Raw genomic sequence first — 13,070 nt, 5'->3', positions numbered from 1 at the left:
GAAGCATTTTTATACACCATTTTGTTTTCGTTACAATCATACATCTACATGACCTTTCACTTATTCCACGATAATTCTTATGTACGTGACTTCAATTTAAATTGTCACATAGGTTTGAAACTTACCAAGCTCAACTCCAAATATATACATAGCGCCTATTAGCCATGAACTCAAGGTACTTACCTGATCCGCTGTCCGTGATCGACTCAATAATGTCGCACACTCGGTGTCAATAGTGATTCAAAAGCATATAGTGAGTCCGCGACTTAGTGCTATATAATCAACTCGCACATTTAGTGCTATATGATCAAACTCGCACACTTAGTGCTGTACAAATTTTAAACCCGCACACTTAGTGCCATTCTCATGATCACAAATGTTTATACCCGCACACTTAGTGCCAAATCAACAACTCAATACATCTCACCTCTTTTCTTTTCATTCAATACTTTCATCACCACATACATACATGTATATAAATTTATCATTCCTTTCGGCATAATTACATAGACATTATGTCTATTTAAATCAATACAAAATATATGCTTAGTGACCTACCTTGTGTGGTGTAAAATAATTCCAAGTCGGCTACTCGATGACCTTGATTTCCCTTATTGGACGCCTCTCCTTTAGGATCTTGAGCTTAAACAAATAAATTAACTCATTCAACCGCTTTGCTACACACATTGATATTCACAATTTAATGATTTTATGACATACGGAACGGCATGGTAAAATTTTATCTTGCTACCTCATGCTCTTAGCTATTCGGCTCATAACCATATGCTATAGCCCTACTATCAATAATCCAATCACACATGCATATATATATATATGGCGAATGTACAAAGCATAGACTCATCATCACCTATGCTCTTAATTTGATGGCGAATATGCATACATGTATATACACTATTAATCAATCACTAACATTGCACTTCACCTTAATAGCTAGCTTAGTAAACCTCGATTTAACACATAGTTGTTCATAACACAACTTAAGCATACTCTCCATTCCATCAATTCCAAAACTTAATGTCTTACTCAAAAATGCTAAAAGGAAAATCCAAGAGTCATCAATCCACCATCACATGCATCATTAACAAGCTTCATATTTAGCATGCAATGACATTAACACAAAATCTACCTTGGCCGAATATCATCCCCATGATATAGCAAAGTTTTGAACCATGGACTAATTAGAACTCAAGCTAGCAACTAAGAACATGCATGAATCTCATGGCACAACCTCAAACATACATTAATCTAGACACAAGTATGGCCAAACCTCCTCCTAATCCTCTTCCAAACCAAGCATGAAGCAAGAACCCCTTCCTTCTTCCTTAGAATTTCAGCTCAAAGAAATGAAAAAAGGATGAACAACAAATTTTTTCTTCTCTTTTCTTCAACTCACGGCAAGGGGGGACACTCACCATTCACTTTTTTTTTGTTCCTTTCATTATTAAATTCCCATGCTCATTATTTTATTTTTCTTACATACACCATTGTCCCAACATGTTTTATGACATGTTTTTACCCATAATCCCTTGTCATGGCGGCCACTAGCTATTAGGGGAAATTTGACATGCAAGTCCCCTTTTGATTACATGCACTATTAGGTCCTTATAGATTAGCCTATCACGTTTCAAAAGTGTCACACAAGTCCTAATAATCGAATTCACATGCAATCGACTAAATCGAAGCTTGAAATTTTCACACATTCATAAATACATATTCTAGACAATAAATATTACGTTCAAACATTTGGTGACTCGGTTTAGCGGTCCCAAACCATTTCCGACTAGGGTCAATTTTGGGCTGTCACAACACGACTTAACTTAATTGTTTTCACAAATCCATAAAAATTTCCAGACAAAGTGGTTCTTGCATCACTATATCCTTAAAAATCATATCTGGAGTTTCAAAACTCGAAAATCAGTTTCGTAATTTTTCCTGAAACTAGACTCATATGTCCATCTACAGATTTTTTCTAGAATTTTGGTCGAGCCAATTAGTACAGTTTATTAGTTAAAGTCTCCCATGTTACAGGGGTCGACTACATTGACCTTCGTGCGTTACAACTTGAATATCTCCCTGTGCAGGGCTTTAATACTGATGTCGTTTATTTCTATAGAAAATGGACTCAAAGAGGAATCTATACGTATATGGTATGACTCTAATTATCTCTGGTTAATTTATAATGAATTTCCCAAGTCGGAACAGGGAATCCAGAAACCGTTCTGGCCCTGTTTCACGAATACTTAAACATCTCTCAATATACAACTCATATGACCGTTTCGTTTCTTCCATATGAAAGTAGATTCATCAAGGCTCATTTACATACTTTATTCACTATTTAATTCCACTCCTGCTATTTTTAGTGATTTTTCACATCCACACTACTGCTGCTGTCAGCATCTATTACTAAAACAAACCATGCCTATTTCATGACTTTCCCTTAATTTAACTAATAATTCATCATGCATGTCCCGAATTATAACCATGATTTGTGTCCAAACATCACAAAACCAATTCCAACCGAACATTTACGCCATTTTCGCATGGCTAAAAGTTTACATACCAAATTTCAACAAAGCATAACAGCCTATACATGCCGAAATGTACTCCTAGACCAACTACGAAGAAAATACCAAAAGTTGTTAGCCGGTGTGATGACTTCGATGACGGTCCCGAATACACAAAAAGTCGAGTCCAAGAAACCTAAAATAGGTGACAAGCAAACACCGAATGAGTTTATAACTCAAGAAGTCATAAGCAATGCACTACCAACCATTAATAACATTATCGCAAGAGGAAACAAAATGGAGCGAGGCTAATTACTCCATTCAAACCGAACTATACCATAGTTCCTTAGACCTTCGATTCAATCTCATACCAAGTTACACATTCACATTCCATATACTAATCAATAGGATATTTGAAGCATTTTATACACCATTTTGTTTTCGTTACAATCATACATCTACATGACCTTTCACTTATTCCACGATAATTCTTATGTACGTGACTTCAATTTAAATTGTCACATAGGTTTGAAACTTACCAAGCTCAACTCCAAATATATACATAGCGCCTATTAGCCATGAACTCAAGGTACTTACTCGATCCGCTGTCCGTGATCGACTCAATAATGTCGCACACTCAAGTCAATAGTGATTCAAAAGCATATAGTGAGTCCGCGCACTTAGTGCTATATAATCAACTCGCACACTTAGTGCTATATGATCAAACTCGCACACTTAGTGCTGTACAAATTTTAAACCCGCACACTTAGTGCCATTCTCATGATCACAAATGTTTATACCCGCACACTTAGTGCCAAATCAACAACTCAATACATCTCACCTCTTTTCTTTTCATTCAATACTTTCATCACCACATACATACATGTATATAAATTTATCATTCCTTTCGGCATAATTACATAGACATTATGTCTATTTAAATCAATACAAAATATATGCTTAGTGACCTACCTTGTGTGGTGTAAAATAATTCCAAGTCGGCTACTCGATGACCTTGATTTCCCCTTATTGGGCGCCTCTCCTTTAGGATCTTGAGCTTAAACAAATAAATTAACTCATTCAACCGCTTTGCTACACACATTGATATTCACAATTTAATGATTTTATGACATACTGAACGGCATGGTAAAATTTTTATCTTGCTACCTCATGCTCTTAGCTATTCGGCTCATAACCATATGCTATAGCCCTACTATCAATAATCCAATCACACATGCATATATATATATATGGCGAATGTACAAAGCATAGACTCATCATCACCTATGCTCTTAATTTGATGGCGAATATGCATACATGTATATACACTATTAATCAATCACTAACATTGCACTTCACCTTAATAGCTAGCTTAGTAAACCTCGATTTAACACATAGTTGTTCATAACACAACTTAAGCATACTCTCCATTCCATCAATTCCAAAACTTAATGTCTTACTCAAAAATGCTAAAAGGAAAATCCAAGAGTCATCAATCCACCATCACATGCATCATTAACAAGCTTCATATTTAGCATGCAATGACATTAACACAAAATCTACCTTGGCCGAATATCATCCCCATGATATAGCAAAGTTTTGAACCATGGACTAATTAGAACTCAAGCTAGCAACTAAGAACATGCATGAATCTCATGGCACAACCTCAAACATACATTAATCTAGACACAAGTATGGCCAAACCTCCTCCTAATCCTCTTCCTAACCAAGCATGAAGCAAGAACCCTTCCTTCTTCCTTAGAATTTCAGCTCAAAGAAATGAAAAAAGGATGAACAACAAATTTTTTCTTCTCTTTCTTCAACTCACGGCAAAGGGGGGACACTCACCATTCACTTTTTTTTGTTCCTTTCATTATTAAATTCCCATGCTCATTATTTTATTTTTCTTACATACACCATTGTCCCAACATGTTTTATGACATGTTTTTACCCATAATCCCTTGTCATGGCCGGCCACTAGCTATTAGGGGGGGAAATTTGACATGCAAGTCCCCCCTTTTGATTACATGCACTATTAGGTCCTTATAGATTAGCCTATCACGTTTCAAAAGTGTCACACAAGTCCTAATAACTGAATTCACATGCAATCGACTAAATCGAAGTTTGAAATTTTCACACATTCATAAATACATATTCTAGACAATAAATATTACGTTCAAACATTTCGGTGACTCGGTTTAGCGGTCCCGAAACCACTTCCCGACTAGGGTCAATTTTGGGCTGTCACAACACAGACTTAACTTAATTGTTTTCACAGTCCATAAAAAAATTTCCAGACAAGCTGGTTACTGCATCACTGTCTCCTTAAAAATCATATCTGGAGTTTCAAAACTCGAAAATCAGTTTCGTAATTTTTCCCTGAAACTAGACTCATATGTCCATCTACAGATTTTTTTCTAGAATTTTTGGTCGAGCCAATTAGTACAGTTTATTAGTTAAAGTCTCCCATGTTACAGGGGTCGACTACACTGACCTTCGTGCGTTACAACTTCAATATCTCCCTGTGCAGGGCTTTAATACTGATGCCGTTTATTTCTATAGAAAATGGACTCAAAGAGGAATCTATACATATATGGTATGACTCTAATTATCTCTGGTTAATTTATAATGAATTTCCCAAGTCGGAACAGGGAATCCAGAAACCGTTCTGGCCCTGTTTCACGAATACTTAAACATCTCTCAATATACAACTCATATGACCGTTTCGTTTCTTCCATATGAAAGTAGATTCATTAAGGCTCATTTACATACTTTATTCACTATTTAATTCCACTCCTGCTATTTTTAGTGATTTTTCACATCCACACCACTACTGCTGTCAGCATCTATTACTAAAACAAACCATGCCTATTTCATGACTTTCCCTTAATTTAACTAATAATTCATCATGCATGTCCCGAATTATAACCATGATTTGTGTCCAAACATCACAAAACCAATTCCAACCGAACATTTACGCCATTTTCGCATGGCTAAAAGTTTACATACCAAATTTCAACAAAGCATGACAGCCTATACATGCCGAAATGTACTCCTAGACCAACTACGAAGAAAATATCAAAAGTTGTTAGCCGGTGTGATGACTTTGATGACGGTCCCGAATACGCAAAAAGTCGAGTCCAAGAAACCTAAAATAGGTGACAAGCAAACACCGAATGAGTATATAACTCGAGAAGTCATAAGCAATGCACTACCAACCATTAATAACATTATCGCAAGAGGAAACAAAATGGAACGAGGCTAATTACTCCATTCAAACCGAACTATACCATAGTTCCTTAGACCTTCGATTCAATCTCATACCAAGTTACACATTCACATTCCATATACTAATCAATAGGATATTTGAAGCATTTTATACACCATTTTGTTTTCGTTACAATCATACATCTACATGACCTTTCACTTATTCCACGATAATTCTTATGTACGTGACTTCAATTTAAATTGTCACATAGGTTCGAAACTTACCAAGCTCAACTCCAAATATATACATAGCGCCTATTAGCCATGAACTCAAGGTACTTACCCGATCCGCTGTCCGTGATCGACTCAATAATGTCGCACACTCAGTGTCAATAGTGATTCAAAAGCATATAGTGAGTCCGCGCACTTAGTGCTATATAATCAACTCGCACACTTAGTGCTATATGATCAAACTCGCACACTTAGTGCTGTACAAATTTTAAACCCGCACACTTAGTGCCATTCTCATGATCACAAATGTTTATACCCGCACACTTAGTGCCAAATCAACAACTCAATACATCTCACCTCTTTTCTTTTCATTCAATACTTTCATCACCACATACATACATGTATATAAATTTATCATTCCTTTCGGCATAATTACATAGACATTATGTCTATTTAAATCAATACAAAATATATGCTTAGTGACCTACCTTGTGTGGTGTAAAATAATTCCAAGTCGGCTACTCGATGACCTTCGATTTCCCTTGTTGGACGCCTCTCCTTTAGGATCTTGAGCTTAAACAAATAAATTAACTCATTCAACCGCTTTGCTACACACATTGATATTCACAATTTAATGATTTTATGACATACGAACGGCATGGTAAAATTTTTATCTTGCTACCTCATGCTCTTAGCTATTCGGCTCATAACCATATGCTATAGCCCTACTATCAATAATCCAATCACACATGCATATATATATATATGGTCGAATGTACAAGGCATAGACTCATCATCACCTATGCTCTTAATTTGATGGCGAATATGCATACATGTATATACACTATTGATCAATCACTAACATTGCACTTCACCTTAATAGCTAGCTTAGCAAACCTCGATTTAACACATAGTTGTTCATAACACAACTTAAGCATACTCTCCATTCCATCAATTCCAAAACTTAATGTCTTACTCAAAATGCTAAAAAGAAAATCCAAGAGTCATCAATCCACCATCACATGTATCATTAACAAGCTTCATATTTAGCATGCAATGACATTAACACAAAATCTACCTTGGCCGAATATCATCCCCATGATATAGCAAAGTTTTGAACCATGGACTAATTAGAACTCAAGCTAGCAACTAAGAACATGCATGAATCTCATGGCACAACCTCAAACATACCTTAATCTAGACACAAGTATGGCCAAGCCTCCTCCTAATCCTCTTCCAAACCAAGCATGAAGCAAGAACCCCTTCCTTCTTCCTTAGAATTTCAGCTCAAAGAAATGAAAAAAAGGATGAACAACAAATTTTTTTCTTCTCTTTTCTTCAACTCACGGCAAAGGGGGGGGAACACTCACCATTCTCTTTTTTTTTGTTCCCTTTCTTTATTAAATTCCCATGCTCATTATTTTATTTTTTTTTCTTACATACACCCTTGTCCCAACATGTTTTATGACATGTTTTTACCCATAATCCCTTGTCATGGCCGGCCACTAGCTATTAGGGGGGAAATTTGACATGCAAGTCCCCCCTTTTGATTACATTCACTATTAGGTCCTTATAGATTAGCCTATCACATTTCAAAAGTGTCACACAAGTCCTAATAACTGAATTCACATGCAATCGACTAAATCGAAGCTTGAAATTTTCACACATTCATAAATACATATTCTAGACAATAAATATTATGTTCAAACATTTCGGTGACTCGGTTTAGCGGTCCCGAAACCACTTCCTGACTAGGGTCAATTTTGGGCTGTCACAGATATCGTCATCAATCGTCATCAACCAGGTGTGTAAATGGCACCCTCCCTAAGACTGAATCGGTAAAAGCTGAAATACCGAAACGTTGGTATTTTGTGAACTCGCGAGCGTGCGAGCACTCGTGAGACAATTGTTAATGAATATGGTGCATTTGGATGATTAGAGTGCAGAGTGTGCATTTTTGTGCACAACAGTATTTTTGGGCTTAATGGGCCGAAAATCGGCCAATGGGCCAACGGGCTCACTTTGGTAAAAAGATGAGGTAAGTACTTTTGATTATTTCGTAAACGTTAGAATGAGCATGAAACCTTAGCAATTGGTAATAATTACTGAAATACCCTTATGCATGCAAAATTACGATTTTACCCCTAGGGTTATTTTTTTCTGAAAAGCATGATGTTCTGTTTCTGTATACATATGCCATGACATATTATTCTGTTGTATGGGACATGGGTTTATATTGATAGAGGAAGCGTTCTGGCAGCCTCGCTACAATTTGGTGGCCTCGCCACATATATCTGTTCTGGTGACTTCGTCACAATATCTGGCAGCCTTGCTGCAATCTGGTGGTTTCGCCACATATATATATATATATATATATCTGTTCTGGTGGCCTAGCCACAATATTTGTATCTGGTGACTTAGTCACAATATCTGGCAGCCTCGCTGCAATATCTGTGGTGTGTAGCGGCTGGGTGGGTCAAGTAGTCTCCCCACATGGTGTTAGGATGGTACGGGGGTGTTATAGATGGCTCTAGGTTGGGATTTCTGCATTCATGATATATTTGTTCTGTATCTGCTATGGGCCTATGGGTTTCATTCTGATTTCTGTACTGGGCCAAGGCCCAGATAAGTGTGACTCTAAGGTTTGATCTGTTTTGGGCTATGGTTGGGTTATGTTACACACTAAGTTTTTGTAAACTCACCCCGTTTATTAACCTTTCAGGTAATTTCCAGCCTTAGACGGATCGGAGCTGCGAGGGGCTCGGAGGAAGCCACACACACTGTTTATGTTACAGTTTTGATTATTACTTTTAAATGTTTTTATGTGGGTTGTAGTAAAGCCGTTGTAATTTTCTAGATTTCAAATTTTGAATTTTATTTATTGTTCTTATAATTGCTAGCATTAGAACACGATTTTCCAAAGCAACTACTGTTGTTTCAAAACATCACGTATCCGCAATTATTTTTAAATTAAGCTTTCGCAACTACCAAGATTTTTACAAAGTTGTTAAGAATGTTATTCAGCAAGGTTTTCTAACAGGTTTAAAAAGGGTATAAGTTTTTAATTATTAAGAAGGGTTTTTAATGGAAACATGGTTTTCGAAAAACACTTCAATGTGACACGCCAGATTCGAGCCAAACTTCCAGGCCGGGTTTAGGGTGTTACATAATCCGTTCAGATTGACCATTCGTTTGCTGGTGAAAAGCAGTACTGAAGTGCAATTTCGTACCCAAAGCATCTTGCAATTTCTTCCAAATTCGCGATGTGAATCTCGGATCTTTTTCTGACACAATAGATAATGGCACACCATCCAATCTCACAATATCAGAAATGTATAACTCAGCTAACTTATCAAGTGAGTAATCGGATCGTACCAGAATAAAATATGCCGATTTCATCAATCAGTCAACTACAACCCAGATTGCATCTTTCTCCCTCAGAGATAGGGCCAAACCAGAAACAAAGTCCATTGTCACTCTATCCCATTTCCATTCTGGAATCATAATTGGTTATAACGATCCAGATGGGACTTGATGTTCAGCTTTAACTTGCTGACAAATTAAGCATTTCGCAACAAATTCGAAGATATCATGCTTCATACCAGGCCACCAATAAAGCTCTTTCAGATCATTATACATTTTCGTACTACCTGGATGAACAGATAAACGACTATTGGGAGCTTCATTCAAAATCATCTGAATCGATTTTGGATTTCTTGGAACACAAATTCGATCTCAGAATCTCAGACAATTACCTTTATCAACTCTGAATTCTAAATCAGAATCTAGATCACACTGAGTTTGTTTTGTTATAATCTCATTATCAACTTTTTGAGTATCAATAATATGTAGAATGAATGACGTTCTTGCTTTAATTCGGCTAAAACCAAACTATCATCGGACAGAACCAAATGAGCATTCATGGCACGTAATGCAAACAGTGATTTTTGACTCAAAGCATCAGCAACAACATTTGCTTTTCCCAGATGATAGTTAATAACAAGCTCATAATATTTTAACAATTCTAGCCATATTCTCTATCACAGATTCAAATCTTTCTAAGTCATCAGATAATTCAAACTTTTATGATTAGAATAAACGTGACATTTCTCACCGAATAGATAGTGGCACCAAATCTTCAAAGCAAACACAATAGCTGCCAATTGATAAACCGTAAATTATACATATTTTTACCCCATGTTTAATGCATTTTATAGATGATTTCTCATTAGAATTGATGAATTCGATGCTTCTAATGCTTTAATTACATGTTTTGTACTCAGGAGAGCACTAAGAGTCAAAAGAAGCCAAAAACGAGCCAAAAAGGGACAAAACGGACCAAATTGAGAAGATGACATAGCCTAAGCCTTGCCACATGGGCATCTCACACGCCCGTGTCTTCCGAGGGTGTCGACCAAGGTTTTCGAGATTCACACGGCCTGGCCATTGACCCATACAGCTGTGTGAAATTTAACAGATCGAACACGGCCTGGCAATTACGTCACACGGCCGTGTCACACGGGTGTGTCCCTGCTGAGCCCAAGTTAAGTCCAATTCGAAAAAGGCCACTTTGGAGGGTTTCTAGGCATTCCAAATCCTATAAATACACACTAGAGGAGAAGAAAAGGGGAGACGGAGAAGAGGGGTAAGGAATTACCCCAAGGAAGCCGATTGATCCATCTTAGAAACTGGATTCATTATCAAGACTGAAGATCTCTCCTCAATTCCCCATCAGGAGTTTTGGGTTTTCTTTATGTTTTGTATTCTTTATTCTTCTAAGATATTTTCTGATTTAGTTATGAACTGAACCCCTTAGATACCTAAGGGGAATGAAACCTAAGACGAATCTTGTTATTATTTTCTGAATCGTATGATAAATATTTAACTTATTCTTAATTATATGTTCTTAATTCTTGTTTTGATATCCCAGGATACTGATTCAAGACACGCTCTTATTCAAAGGAGGAATAGACTCTGTCTAAGAGTACATTTGCCATAATTAAGTGGAGTTGATTGCATGCCTAAAAATAGGGTGACAAGATTTTGTCAGATTAGGGTGAAACCTAATAAGGGGATCCATAGATCGAGTTAATGCAACCCTAGAGTGTTAATTAGAGAAAAGTCTTGGTTATTCAATCTAGGGATTAGACGTTATTAGTCTTGAATAGGGATAATAACATAACTTAGGGATCTCTACGGAACAAGTTGAATGAATAAATCGTCTGATTCGGAGCCAGAATAACAAGTAAAGTCTAGGTGGATTTTTCATTAGGTATTGTCTCAAGTCAATCGATTTTCCCAAAAGCAATTCCCCAATTCTTTTCTCCATGCGTTCTTAGTTTAAATAATTAGTTAATTAAAACAAGCCATTTTTTATTCTTAGGCTAGATAATAAAAAGATAGGTATTACTAGTACTTTTGGTTCCCTTGGGTACGATATCCCAGTCTCGCCATTACTATACTATTGTTCGATAGGTGCGCTTGCCTTTTCGTTGTGATAATAGTTAGTGTAGGTTTGATCTTCATTATAAATATTTATTACTTGTTACGAATCACGCATCAAGTTTTTGGCTCCGTTGCCGGGGAACTGAAATATTAGGAACACTAAATTTTTATTACTTTAGCCATTTATTTTTCTTAAAATTTTATTTTATTTTATTATTTATTAATTTACTTTTTCTCTCTTTTGGCAGGTTTTTATAGTTTATGACTAGAAGAAACCCGTCAGGACCATTACCTTTTGACAAAGAAATCGATCTTACAATTCGTAAAAATCAAAGAGAAATAAGGCGTATCTTACGATACACGGAGAACGAGCGAGAAGAAGATACTCAAACCCCAACTGACGAGATGGCTGAAAACCAAGGCAATCAGCTACCTCTTGCAATTGCTGCTAATCAAAATCCTGCTCCACGTACTATGTATGATTATGCTAAACCTTCTTTAACAGGAACTGAATCTAGCATAGTTAGACCTGCTGTAGCTGCAAATACTTTTGAATTAAAACCTAGCACTATTCAGATAATACAACAGTTTGTTCAGTTTGATGGTTTGCAGGATGAAGATCCCAACGCTCACTTAGCAAATTTCCTGGAATTTTGCGATACATTCAAAATTATGGCATTTCTGATGATGCCATTCATCTTCGGTTATTTCCCTTTTCACTGACAAACAAAGCTAAACAGTGGTTGAACTCGTTACCACGAGGGTCTATCACTACTTGGGAACAAATGACTGAGAAATTTTTACTAAAAGGCTAAAATGGCTAAATTATGTAATAATATCTCTTCTTTTGTGCAGATGGATTTAGAAACACTTTAAGATGCATGGGAGAGATACAAGGACTTACTAAGAAGGTGCCCTCACCATGGGTTACCGCTTTGGCTTCAAGTACAAACATTCGACAATGGTCTGAATCCCTCGACTCAGCAAATGGTTGACGTAGCTGCTGGCGGAACCATCAACAATAAAACGCCGGAAGATGCCTATGAATTTATAGAGGAGATGTCACTGAATAACTATCAGTGGCAAGTTATGAGGACTAAGCCAACAAAAATAGCAGGCATTTATAACATCAATTCAGTCACCATGCTCTCTAATCAGGTAGAACTTCTCAATAAAAATATTGACGGTTTACTTGGTTCTATGCAGGTACATCCAATAATAAGGTGTGACTCAAGTGGCGGAGGTGTACATACAGAATACCAACCCTTCAATCATACAACTGAAGAAGAACAAGTCAACTATACGGGTAACAATAACTTTAAATCTCAAAATAACCCATACAGTAATACTTATAAAGCAGGTTGGAGGAACCACCCAAATTTCTCCTAGGGTGGTCAAGGGAATCAAAAGACATAAAATCCTCAGGGTTTTCAACAGCCACCTTATCAACAAGAGAAGAAACCAAACTTGAAGAGATGTTTTCTAAATTCATCTCAGTGTCAGAAACCCGTTTCCAAAATACTGAGACAGCACTTAAGAATCAACAAGCATCGATCTAAGGACTCAAAACTCAGATAGGCTAGCTGTCCAAACTAATCTCTGAACTACCACAATGTAGCTTACCAAGTAATACTGAACCTAATCCGAGGGAACATCTCAATG

The 13,070-nt window shown here is 36.7% G+C and overlaps 1 non-coding gene across 1 annotated transcript; it reads right to left on the bottom strand.

Annotated features, from left to right (window-relative positions):
* Positions 1-12,230: 12,230 nt before the first annotated feature.
* Positions 12,231-12,337, bottom strand: LOC128287561 (small nucleolar RNA R71). Its single transcript, XR_008278261.1, has one exon. It is a non-coding gene; the product is annotated as a small nucleolar RNA R71 (small nucleolar RNA).
* Positions 12,338-13,070: the final 733 nt, after the last annotated feature.

This window comes from Gossypium arboreum, chromosome 13 (genome assembly GCF_025698485.1).
Source record: "Gossypium arboreum isolate Shixiya-1 chromosome 13, ASM2569848v2, whole genome shotgun sequence".
Taxonomy (NCBI): Eukaryota; Viridiplantae; Streptophyta; class Magnoliopsida; order Malvales; family Malvaceae; genus Gossypium; species Gossypium arboreum.
This window is presented reverse-complemented; position numbering and strand designations above follow the sequence as displayed.